Source organism: Scylla paramamosain, chromosome 5 (assembly GCF_035594125.1).
Source record: "Scylla paramamosain isolate STU-SP2022 chromosome 5, ASM3559412v1, whole genome shotgun sequence".
Classification (NCBI taxonomy): Eukaryota; Metazoa; Arthropoda; class Malacostraca; order Decapoda; family Portunidae; genus Scylla; species Scylla paramamosain.
The window spans coordinates 29,910,056-29,922,777 of NC_087155.1; the positions used below are offsets into that span (position 1 = coordinate 29,910,056).

Here is a 12,722-nt window from a genome sequence, read left to right on the forward strand (position 1 = left end):
TAATAATAATAATAATAATAATAATAATAATAATAATAATAATGAAAATAAAAACTTAAACGAAACAAATAAGTATAAAAACAAGACAGAAAGGATAAACATTCACCTGTTCCACCTGTCATCATGTGTTTATTAAAATTATTTCACTAATTTATTGCTTTGATATCGTTCCCACACATCAATCCCCACATCATTTTAAGCACTTGCACGTGAAACACACACACACACACACACACACACACCTAATAGTTGTTTAAATGGTGTCTGTTTTGTGTATGGGTCGAGACTGAGGAGAGAGAGAGAGAGAGAGAGAGAGAGAGAGAGAGAGAGAGAGAGAGAGAGAGAGAGAAGGATAGAAGGAGTTGTAATCCAGCATGCGTCGGAACGGGAGAGGAAAGAGAACTATTTTTCTCCACAATGATGCTGTAATGAGCGGAAAATTTTGCCTGATGCAGTGTTCAGGGATCCTCCTCCTGCATTTTCTTGCTTTTCATTTTCTTTTTCATTCTTTTTTTTCCCTATTCAACATTCTTTCCACAAACCAATTTTCTCTATTTCTTTCTTCTCATTTTCTTGCCTCTTTTTCTTTCTTTCTTGCCTTTCTTTTTTCTTTCTTTCTTGCCTTTTTTTCTTTTTCTTTCTTTTTCTTTCTTTCCACAACAAAATTTTCTCGCATTTTCCTCTTCTTGTTCATTCTTCCAAATCCTGCAGCTATTTCCATCTCATTCGAATTCGTCCAGATCCTTAACGTTCTTCGTTTCATCCATTCCCTCTTCGTATTTATCTTCATTTTTCTTTCGTTCTCCTCCTATTCCTTGTTCTCGTCATTGTCCTTTTCTCATTTGTTTGGCCAGCGACTCATCTGACAAACCCAGTAACCCGGTGATGTCAGTTCGGAAAGGCGAATGCAGTGAATTGTGAAAAGTCAGCGTTCATTACGGACTACCTTCAGCGGACACAACTCTTACTCACCCAAGAAACATTGTAATTACTCTATCATTATGATGTCTCTCATTAGATGTCTCTTTGTGCAATACTGTTTTCCATGAGCTATATTCGTATTACTGAATTACTCATGGCTGACAATCACATCTCATCATCGTCCTTTTTTTGTTCTCTCCAAGACATGAAAGATCTGTGGCATAATCGCTTTGTGGGTGAAGGGGTCCTCAGGCACATGGGTTCAAATCCAGGCCATGATTCGAAGTTGGGAAGGACATCCTTTCAGGTTAACGGTTTCCAAATGCTAAAATCAAGGTCCTTCACTAGGAGGCCTTGGCAGACTAGGGAAACGGGGCGAAAAAACCGAAAAAAGAAATTTAACTTCAGAAGTAAGCAAGGTATGGACCAGAAAAGTCTCACATTTATAAAAAACAAGAACATAAAGGCAATCTATCTGTGCTGTATACCTCTCACCTAACTCCTCTGATTATAAGAAATTCTTTGACTACTTAACTTCCAAGGTGGAGCACATTCTAACTCTTTTTTTCCTTTTTTTTTTTTTTTTTGCGGAGATCTCCATTATTGTAGACTTTAATGTTCCCCACGAGCTTTGCCTTTCCTCTCCCTTCACTGACCATCCTTTGCTATCCTCCACGACCTAGAGCAACTGGTGCAACACCCTACTCGTATTCCTGACCGTCTTGGAGATATGCTCAACGTTCTTGATCTTTTCCTGACCTCTAATCCTTCTGCTTATGCTGTTACCCTCTCTTCTCCGTTGGGCTCCTCCGATCACAGTCTCATATCTGTATCTTGTCCTATCGCTCCAATCCTTCCTCAGGATCCCCTAAGCGAAGGTGCCTCTGGCGTTTTGCCTCTGCTAGCTGGGGGGGACCTGAGGAGGTATTTTGCTGATTTTCCTTGGAAAGACTACTGCTTCCGTGTCAGAGACCCGTCTCTGTGTGCCGAGCGCATAACGGGGGTGATAGTGTATGGCATTCTTTTTCTCAACCTAAACCTTCCAAACCTTGGTTTAACTCAACCTGTTCTCGTGCTATACATGACAGAGAAGTGACCCACAAAAGGTACTTGAACCTTCCATCACCAGAATCTCAAGCGCTTTATATTTCTGCCCGGAATGATGCCAAGTCTGTTCTCCAACTAGCCAAAACTCCTTCATTAATAGAAAAGTCAAAATCTTTCAAGTTCTAACTCCCCTCGTGACTTCTGCCACCTAGCTAAAACCATCTCTATTAACTTTGCTTCTTCTTTCCCTCCTTTATTTCAACCAGATGGCACCACTGCTATCAAATGTATCTCCAAAGCTGAAGTTTTCTCTCAGCCTTTGCTAAAACTCTACCTCGGACGATTCAGGGTTTGTTCTTCCCTCTCCTCCACCCTCTGACTACTTCATGCTACGAGTACTTATTAAAATATTTCGCAATGATGTTTTCTATTTCCTCGCTGGCTTAAACCCTCGGAGGGCTTATGAACTTGATTGGGTCTTACTTCTTGCTGGAAATTTGCCTACATTCAGCCTGTTCCTGAAAAAGGTGACGGTTCTAATCCCTCAATCTACCGTCCTATTGCTTTAATTTCCTGCCTATCTAAAGTTTTTAATCTATCCTCAACAGAAAGATTCTTAAACATCTATCACTTCACAACCTTCTATCTGATCCCCAGTGTGGGTTCCGCCAAGGCGGCTCTACTGGTGATCTTCTGGCTTTCCTGACTGAGTCTTGGTCATCCTCTGTTAGAGATTTTGGAAACTTTTGGTGTTGCTTTAGACATATCAAAAGCTTTTGATAGAGTCTGGCACAAAGCTTTCAATTCCAAACTACCCTCGCACGTCTTCTATCCTTCTCTTTGTAACTTCATCTCAAGTTTCCTTTCTGACCGTTCTATTGCTGCTGTGGTAGACGGTCACTGTTCCTCTCCTAAATCTATTAACAGTGGTGTTCTTCAGGGTTCTGTACTGTCACCCACTATTTTCCTATTATTCATCAATGAATAATAGTCTATGAATAAGCCAAACTTCTTGTCCTATCCACTCTTACGTGATGATACCACCCTGCACTTTTCCATGTCTTTTCACAGACGTCCAACCCTTCAGGAAGTAAATAGTTCATGCAAGGAAGCCAAAGAACGCTTGACTTCTAATCTCTCTAAAATTTCTGATTGGGGCAGAGCAAATTTAGTATTGTTCAATGCATCAAAAACTCAATTCTTCCATCTATCAACTCGACACAACTTTACAGACAACTATCCCCTCTTCTTCACTGACACTCAACTGTCCCCTTCTACACTGAACATCCTCGGTCTGTCCTTTACTTATAATCTAAACTGGAAATTTCACATCTCATCTCTAGTTAAAACAGCTTCTGTGAAGTTAGGCGTTCTGAGGCGTCTCCACCATCTTTTCTCAACCTTCCAACTGCTAATTCTGTACCGGGGCCTTATCAGTCCATGTATGGAGTATGCTTCACATGTCTGGGGGGGTTCCACTCATACGGTCTTCTAGACAGGGTGGGATGAAAAGCTTTTTTCGTCTCATCAACTCCTCTCATCTAACTGGCTGTCTTCAGCCTCTTTCTCATCGCTGCAATGTTACATTTCTTGCTAACTTCTACCGGTATTTTCATGCTAACTGCTCTTCTGATCTTGCTAACTACATGCCTCCCCTCTTTCCGAGGCCTCGCTGCACAAGACTTTCTTCTTTCTCTCATCCCTATTCTGTCCATCTATCTAATGCAAGAGTTAACCAGTATTCTCAGTCATTCATCCCTTTCTCTGGTAAATTCTGGAACTCCCTGTCTGCTTCCGTATTTCACCATTCTTATGGCTTGAACTCCTTCAAGAGGGATGTTTCAAAACACTTATCTTTCAACTTTTGACTACAGCTTCGGATACTATTCGGGGATCAGCATCTCAGTGGGCCTTTTTTTTCTATTTAATTGAATTTTTGTTGCTCTTGGCCGGTGTCCCTCCTACATAAAGAGAGAGAGAAAAAAAAAAAAAAACTTACTTCTATACAGACATAAAGCCTCTCATCGAGTCTCATTGGGAACCCTCCCCAAGTTTCATCGAGCTGTCACGGGTAACTTCTGCTCGTGCATCACACACAGGCTTACTGATAGAAGACAATGAATTCCACCAGACTCATCCTCTTCTTAATATACCCATCAGCAACTCTGAAAAGAGATTAAAACTCATTATCTCTTAAGTCTGGAGACGACACGAAGACGGGAGGAGGAAGAAGACCCGCCACGAAAGACGGTGATGCCATACAGAAAGATTCTGATATATTTACTGAATCGATCTTGATAAGTATATAGCCATGCAGTTTGGGACCAGGAACAGGAAATTTCCTATCAGTGGTAAATCAATGCCTGTAATGAATGATGGAAGAGCTTTTGATGTCATCATTACCATGGGTGAAAAATATTCAATGCAGATTTTAATAGTGAACTGAATTAATAAAGGTACAAAATTCAAATCAATATTTCGAGGTGTGAAGACTAATGTGCTGACCCAGTAGGACAAGGTGAAATAGGTGTGCCAGATATGCATAACAGTAAGAATGTCTTCCTTTCCCCTCTAATGAAAGCTTTATACCTGTTCGTACATACACGTGCTACCCGAAATGTTTCCTGCAGTAATGTGCTGAAGACAGGCGTAGGTGGGAAGAAGCCTTCTCACATGCCTATCACTATCTTATACAAACCTTTCCACTTCCCTATCCTTACCTCATACAAGTAACCAAGACATGTAGACGAAAACAGTTTATTCAACAAGTAATCTCGAAACAAGCCAAACACAACTATATACACAAGTTCTGTTTCTCCTTCTTCCTCCTTTCACCTCACCATTTTCGCCTCGATTTTTTTCTCCTTCGTCCTCCTTTCACATATCCTCTCCAGTTTCTCCTACTCTTCTTCGCCTTCTTCTTGCTCGTCCTCGTGCTGTCCCGCTAACCACTGCACAAGGCCACGCAAACACTGCAGAAATTTTCTCTTTGATAATATCTGTTTGCTGAAGCGTGTGGAGAGCAATGATAGGAGGAAAAACAAAGGTGGAGGAAAAGGAGGAAGTGGCAAAAGAGGAGGAGGAGGAAGAGGAACAAGAGAAGGCGGGAGAGAGGAAGGAGGAGGAGGAGGAAATGTGAGGTAAGATGCAGCAGGAAGAGATCGAGAGGAGGAGGAGGAGGAGGAGGAGGAGGAGGAGGAGGAGGAGAGAGGTAAAAGCAAATGGACGAGGATATGAGGAGAAAAGAGAAAGAGGATAGACAGGCGGAGAAGATGAGAATAACAATGGAGTTAGGGAGAGGCAGAGGGAGGAGAGGAAAAATGGAGGAAGCGGTGAAGAGGGAGATGGGCAGAGCGGAGAAGAAGGTAGGTAGGTAACGTGGAGATCAAAGAGGATAAACGAGGGAGTTGAGGTGAGGCAAATAGAGATGTATCACAAAACTCACATACACACTGTTGCCTCCACCGTGTGTAATCCTGTCTGCTGAATCTGGATACGAAAATAATAGTTCCAAACATTATATTCAATACCTGGGGCGGACTAGCAGGAAATTTTTTACCAGAGAGAGAGAGAGAGAGAGAGAGAGAGAGAGAGAGGGAGAGAGCGCTTGGGGGAGCCAGCAGGAAGGAAGCAAGCATGCAAATGAGGCAAATATCTAAGGAAGTATTAAAAATTTCACAAAGGCGGAAAACACCAAGAGGAGTGGAGCAGCACCACGACAAATGCAGACACCAGTATACCCTCGCACCAAAAATATTAAAGAAAAAGACACAAAAAACCGTAAACACACACACACACACACACACACAGGGTCGGCAAAAAGGTAAGGCCGGCAGGAGGAAGACAAGGCCAGGCAGTGTTTCTCGTGTTGGTCGGTGTTGTAGTTACCTTCCTCAAGAAAATGCAACAGAAAACGGAGGATTTTCTTGATATCTTTTGTATCGGAGGACAAGTCTAGGAGCTCCGATAGCGATGAGGTGAGGGAAGGAGTGAGGGATGAGGAGGAGTGAGAAGGGAGAGACGACTGATAGGAGGAGACAAGTGAAAGAGGGAAAGAGAGAAATTGGAGGGCTAAAGAGAAACGCGAGTAAACAGTGGAGTGAAAATAGAGTGAAAGGAAGAGTGATAGAAAAAAAAAGTATGAGGAGAAAAAGAAACACAGGAGGAATGGAAGAAAAGGAATGGAAGGAAAATAGAAGGATACGTGTGGAAGCTGAAAGAGAAGAATCGAAGAGGTAGAGAAGTGTGGAGTGAGGAAAGAGAAGGGATAAGGAATGAAATCAGAAGACGAATGAGAGCAAATTGAGAGGAATGAAAGGAGCTACACAGAAGAGTGGATTGGAGAGAAGTATCTTGGGGCTGGGCTGAGTGGAGGACGAGAGAATGAAGATGGGTGGAGGAGGGAAGGAAAAGGGGAAGAATAAGTTATAATCTACCCACACAAAAGCTTTGACATAGGAGAACAATGGTGGCCCGAGGTAAATATTCTTAGTATCTTTATGATTCACTTGTTTCTCGGTTCATTCACTTTTACAGGAAATCCGGAGACATGGCACTGGAAAATTTTGTTAAGATTACAGTAGCGTTAAGTTCTTAGAGTGATTTTGTTTATGACTCTAGTTTTTTTTTTTTTCTGATCACCACTAGATGCTGCGCTAAGGCTACTCAGCACCCTCGGCATCCTCGCAAAGCAGAGAGATTAAAGGAGGGGATGAAATGCACCAGCTATTTGTTATCTGCGAAAGTCCAGAAATAGAAACGTTAGAGATTCCATGACATTTGATTTTTTCTCACGTGCATTTTATTACTAATCTATAATGAAACCAAGTATATAAAACAAAACGCGTGATTTCATTCTCATTTCAAATTAATACGTGAAAAGGCCATACATTTCAATAAGGGAGGGAGATTTTACTTACACCGAGGAGTAAAAGAATAATGAATTATGATATTTTAAATTCTGATGGCGAGAAATGTACTTACGCATCGTTATGGAATATTTCTGTCATTCCCCGCACCCGCAGATCAAGTTGCCATGCATTACAATGTCGAGCTGCCCATTTCAGGCCAACTTGAAGCGTCGCGAGAGACAAAGAGACGCGGAGTTAGCGAGCACGAGGGACCGGATGGGCGGGACAAAGGAATCCGCCTGCCACCCTCCCTAACAACCCGCATTAAACACTCCTCCGCCTCGCTTCTTCCACTTATTCTGAGCTATCGGAGTTCTGGCCAAACAAATTGCTCTCTTTCTCTCTCTCTCTCTCTCTCTCTCTCTCTCTCTCTCTCTCTCTCTCTCTCTCTCTCTCTCTCAACACACATTCATACGAGTACACACAGGGTAATAATAACTAATATCATCGCTGCAATCGTTAAATTAAAGTCATATTGCGTTTGATACAATTTCATAAAAAAATACCAGTGTGCCGTAATACAATGAAATTCATCTGTACCGAAAATTACGCTCAATCTGAGTGTGTAATTTGATTCTGATGAAGAGATGAGAGTGGTGGTGGAGATGATCGGCTCCCTGATGGCGTGTCTCCATGACGCCGCCACGCCACCACCGACGCCACCTGTTCACTCTTCTCTTGAAAGACACCATAGTGACTTCCTGGAATGGGGATACATGAGCCACAGCATGTCGAGCCACCTTCCTGACAGTATGAGCCTCACCTCGCCTCAAGGCGTTGCTGAACTTGGCAAGACTACCGGAAGGAGCGACTACTTTGTAACTCAAAGAAAACATCGAAGTGACAGCGTTGGAAGACTCTCGCTTATTAGGTTCGTTGCTGTTGACATCGTCACGCGACTTATCATTCTACACCTGCCGCCCAGCTGATTGCAGTTCCTCCCGAGGCAGCGCCGCCCCACCACCCCACCGTCTCCCAAGAGGTCGGGACCCCAGACCCATCCCCTGTCTTTCCCCACCCCTCAGTTTCCTGCTCCGCCTGCCTCACTCACTTAAAACACAAACACCAAAAACATAATTTCTCCACGAAATGTAAAAGCATAGAAATGCAGCACACAATGGAAGCCTCACCGTGGCTCACATATAAACAATGAAACAATGGCAAAGGAATATGTAATGAACTCCCTTTTCAATAATATTTAGTTACTTCAGGTCATGACGCAATCATGATATAGAAAAAAAATCACAATATACCGAGTAACCTAACGGTCTGAAATGTACACTTCATTTTTGGCTGGATGCTAATTAAACCAAGACTCAAATGTTATTGTGCGTACAAACCCGCACTGCAGACACACAGAAGAGTATTGCACAGGTTAAAAATAAATAAATAAATAAATAAACAATTCTATATGAATCTGGTGGACTGCAGGTGAAGCCACCTCCAGCAGGTCAGCAGTTAAAACGATAACAAATCTTCTCCGTTAAAAAAAATAATAATCGAGGATGAAATAAATTATTCAACAGAATAGCAACATTTGCCTCGGGAACACATTACGAATGCAAGTTCTGGTGAAAATAGAAAAAAAAAAAACTATGAAAAACCCTGCAATGCTCCCCAAACACATGCATGCATCCATGAATAATTAAAAAGGAGAACAAGAACCAACACAGCGTACAGGCAGCATTCCAGTGAATACAAGTGGAGTACTATGAACTTGTCTTCCAGCCTGCACACCAATGATCCTTACCTCCTTACTTTTATTGCTTGCTCCCACACAAAATAGTAAAGGAATATGCAGCCGACCCATGCCTTTCAACTCACACACACACACACACACACACACACACACACACACACACACACACACACACACACACACACACACATATACACACGCACACACATAATCAATGGTCCAGTGCTCTTATTTAACAGTGCAGGTCAGACTTTTCACAAATCACTGGAAACTTCCATATCCAGGTGATTTTTCCTTACACGTCTTATGTACAGTTGACCAAAATAATCACGTCCTAATCCATAAAATGTTGCGGACAATAAAAAAAAATCATTATCAGTCAACCAGCTCCACCTGTCACATTCCCAGTTCTCGGTGTTTGCGATGCTGTTGATATAAGGCAGCTCATTACTCCATGTATCAATTTCCGGTAGGTTTATAGATAAGGAATTCGCTGGGCTTCATGACATATCTCCTTGCAACAACTAGACACTTGATACTGATGCCACTTAGCCTTTGTAGCCGCAATACCGAGGCCTTTCTTTCTCTCACCCTGCGTAAATCATTGGTCTGCTACCAGCTGTTCTCCGTTCCTTCTTCATCTTTCATTTCTTACTTCTCTCAGAACACTTGAACATTTTACTGCACACTCTTCTTCAGGAAATTCAGATAAGAATATTCTTTCTCCTTTGATGTTTTCTCCATTATCATGCTTATTTATTGCACTAACAACCGCCACTCCAGCATTAACCTAGCTTAACCTAACCAAATCTAACCAAATCTAACCTAACCTAACCCAAACTAACCTAACCAGCTCTGACTTAACCTAACCTAACCTAACCTAACCTAGCAGCACCGACCACTCGCTACCTTCCCGTGTTCCAGGTCAGTGTTCTCTTCCTTATTCAAGCTGACGAACACGAATTACCTGCCAAGACAGCGGAGGAAGAGCGTCCTTGGGGGAGGCTGCGTAGGCAGAAGAGGAATAGAATGCGAAGGAAAGGGAAGAAGGGAAAGGGGAAATGCAAGGGAAAGGGGGAGGGATCAGGGAAGGGGAAGGGCAAGCGAAGGAGTGTAGGTTGCGTATTAACGTCAGCTCTCCACAGTCTTGGTCCGAAAGGGAAGAAAAATGATTCCCGGTGAAAAATATGTCTGGAAACTACATGGGAAAATATCAATCATTCGGAGTTACGGGTAGGCGCACGGAAGCCTGGCTTAGGGTGAGCCTAGGTGTTATTGGGCTACGCTGGGCTAACGCGGGCCATACTAGGATGAAGAGGGCCATATTGCGCAGAAGAGGAACTGAAAGCCACAATTGACTGACTTAATGAAAGCCATATTATGCAAAGGAGAGCTGAACTAACTTCAGGAGAACCACAATGAATCACTGAAAGCCAAAGTAGACAGACGAGGGACACAGCAAGTTAAAGAGAGCCATACTGCGCAACGAAAGCCACACTGGGTCACACAAGACTACCGATGGATACGTAACTACACTGATGAAAACTTTAATGTGGCATTTGTGTCTTTGAATACCTTAACACAACAACTATGCGACGCTTAAACAACAGCTTCTTCCACGCCTCGCTGCTGGCATTCCCCGAGGAGAGAGCTGTGTGTGTGTGTGCTCGTTAGTTATGTATGTGTGTTAATGGCGAGGCAGACACGTGTGGAGCGAGAATGAGGCTCTGTATAGGTGGGATGAAGGGCGTGTGGCAGCAGGGTGAGGGTGGGCGTGAATGGATGAAACATGTGTGGTGGATGGACCGACTAGTGAGTGAATGGAGAGAAGTGTCGAAAACTGTGGATATGTGAGGCGCCGAGGCTGTCTGTATGGGTGGGAGAGGGTGGCGAGTGAACGAGAGGGTGTGCGTATGAGTGCAATGCGGGACGGAGAAAAGATGGAGGAGAAAGAGGAAGAGGAGGAGGAGGAGGAGGAGGAGGAGGAGGAGGAGAAAATTATGGAGAAGAAAAAGGGCAAGGAAAACGATGAGGGCTTGAAGACAATGACGATGACGACGACGACAACAATCACAACAGTAACAGCAGCAACAACAACAACAAAAACAACACCACCACCCTCACCACCACCAACAACAACAAGATGAACAAATAGCACCATCTAGGGCGGCGTGAACGGATTTTTGGAGGAGCCTGGAAGCCCCATTGAAAGTGATCACACACTAATGGCGGCGAGAATCTTCTGATACACAAGCGGCCTATAAGCTTAAGGGGTCCGAACACATCGCCTCAACCCGTCAGCACCCCCCCACTATCACCCCTTCACTGTCCCATCACCGCGCCGCTTACATCTCCCAGTAACATTCCTACAGTGGCTCGGGATTAGCAAGTCAGTCGAGCTGTAGTGTGTCTCCGGGATCCTTAGGTGAATAATTTACGTCTGTGGTTCCGAAGAAGAAGAAGGAGGTAAATGTATTGATCACGAAGGTTACATAAGAGAAAGAAAGGTTGTCGAGGAAAATAATACGTAGTCATGACTGGTTGAATAACTGTCTCGTTTAACTGATTGATCCGGTAAGATGCACACAAAAATATAATTAGATAAACGAGCAGAAAGAAAATAAAGAAATTAAAAAAAAGGAAGACAGACAGACACACACACACACACACACACAAAAAAAAAAAAGGAGAGACAAAGACACAAACAAAGAAAGACAGAGACAGACAATCAGACTAACCAACAAAGGCGAGACCCAGAAAGACTTGAAAAATAAGAGGAGAAAAAGAAGAATAAAAAGGATGGTGATTGTGATCATATAAAGTTGTCTTGCGGCGGCCGGAGTCAGGTCACGTTAGCAGCCCAATAAGCTTCGAAGGAAAGTGAAGTGTTAAAATGATTGGCGTCTGGGGGAGCTGAGAGAGAGAGAGAGAGAGAGAGAGAGAGAGAGAGAGAGAGAGAGAGAGAGAGAGAGAGAGAGAGAGAGAGAGAGAGAGAGAGAGAGAGAGAGAGAGAGAGAGTCATACTAGCAGTTGAGTGAAAGATAGCTCAGCGTTTTCAGTCAGCTATTAAGTAAAGACACATAAAGCAAGGTCAGGTTTTAAGGCAAGTGTAACTCACAATACCACCTCTGACCTGTAAATCTCCTGATGAATATTTTCTGATGAATGAGAGAGAGAGAGAGAGAGAGAGAGAGAGAGAGAGAGAGAGAGAGAGAGAGAGAGAGAGAGAGAGAGAGAGAGAGAGAGAGAGAGAGAGAGAGAGAGTTTGTTTTCAAGAGGATTAACTGCATCAGTCTCCCTCACATCATTTAGCAATTTGATGCGCCCTTTGCTCATCCGGCAGCTAAACAGTAATCTTCTTCATCCCTACAGCTACACGAGTGCCTCCCGATTGCATGATTAACACATCCGGGGAATTAGTGACGCGAAATGGCCTTTGGTGATTTGTAGTGCTAAATATCTTTTATTGATTTCACATTTTTATTTATTTTTTCCTTTTTTTTTTTTGTTAATGATATTTTCAGTCACTAGCACATTATACATTAATTCTTTTCTATATTTTTCGTTTCTTTATAATTTTTTTTAGATCAGTTTCCGCTATTACTACATAATATTAGATACTTGTGCGGCAGTTATGTTTTTTCTTGTTAATTGTCTCGTTTTTTTTTTTTCTCGTTTTTATTTTTTTGTCATTTGAAATTCAGCGCGTTTAATGAGGTGTAGTTATGCTTTATCAAACGTACTTTCAAGAGTGTTCCACCTACTCATTTGACACACTTCCGTCCACCTCCTCTAACACCTGTCACTGCGACCATCTTGCTGCTGGCGGCAGTCACTCCCCTAAGCTTGTGCACCTGCTTTTATCATTATTACTGTCAGGATCACCATTATTATTATTATTATTGTTGTTATTATTATTATTATTATTATTATTATTATTATTATTATTATTATTATTATTATTATTATTATCGTAATTATTACTATTATTATTAAGAATTACTATTGTTATTATTATTATTATTATTATTATTATTATTTTCATTACTATTATTATTATTATAATTGTTGTTATTATTATTATTATTATTATTATTATTATTATCATTATTATTATTATTATCATTATCATCATTATTATTATT

The 12,722-nt window shown here is 42.1% G+C and overlaps 1 protein-coding gene across 1 annotated transcript in view; it reads right to left on the reverse strand.

Annotated features, from left to right (window-relative positions):
• Positions 1-3,923: 3,923 nt before the first annotated feature.
• Positions 3,924-12,722, reverse strand: part of LOC135100814 (uncharacterized) — a 186,700-nt gene continuing 177,901 nt past the window's right edge. Inside the window, exon 6 of the transcript XR_010268927.1 lies at positions 3,924-4,133. The gene's annotated coding sequence lies outside the window, so the exon portion shown is untranslated. The remainder of the gene's footprint in view (positions 4,134-12,722) is intronic.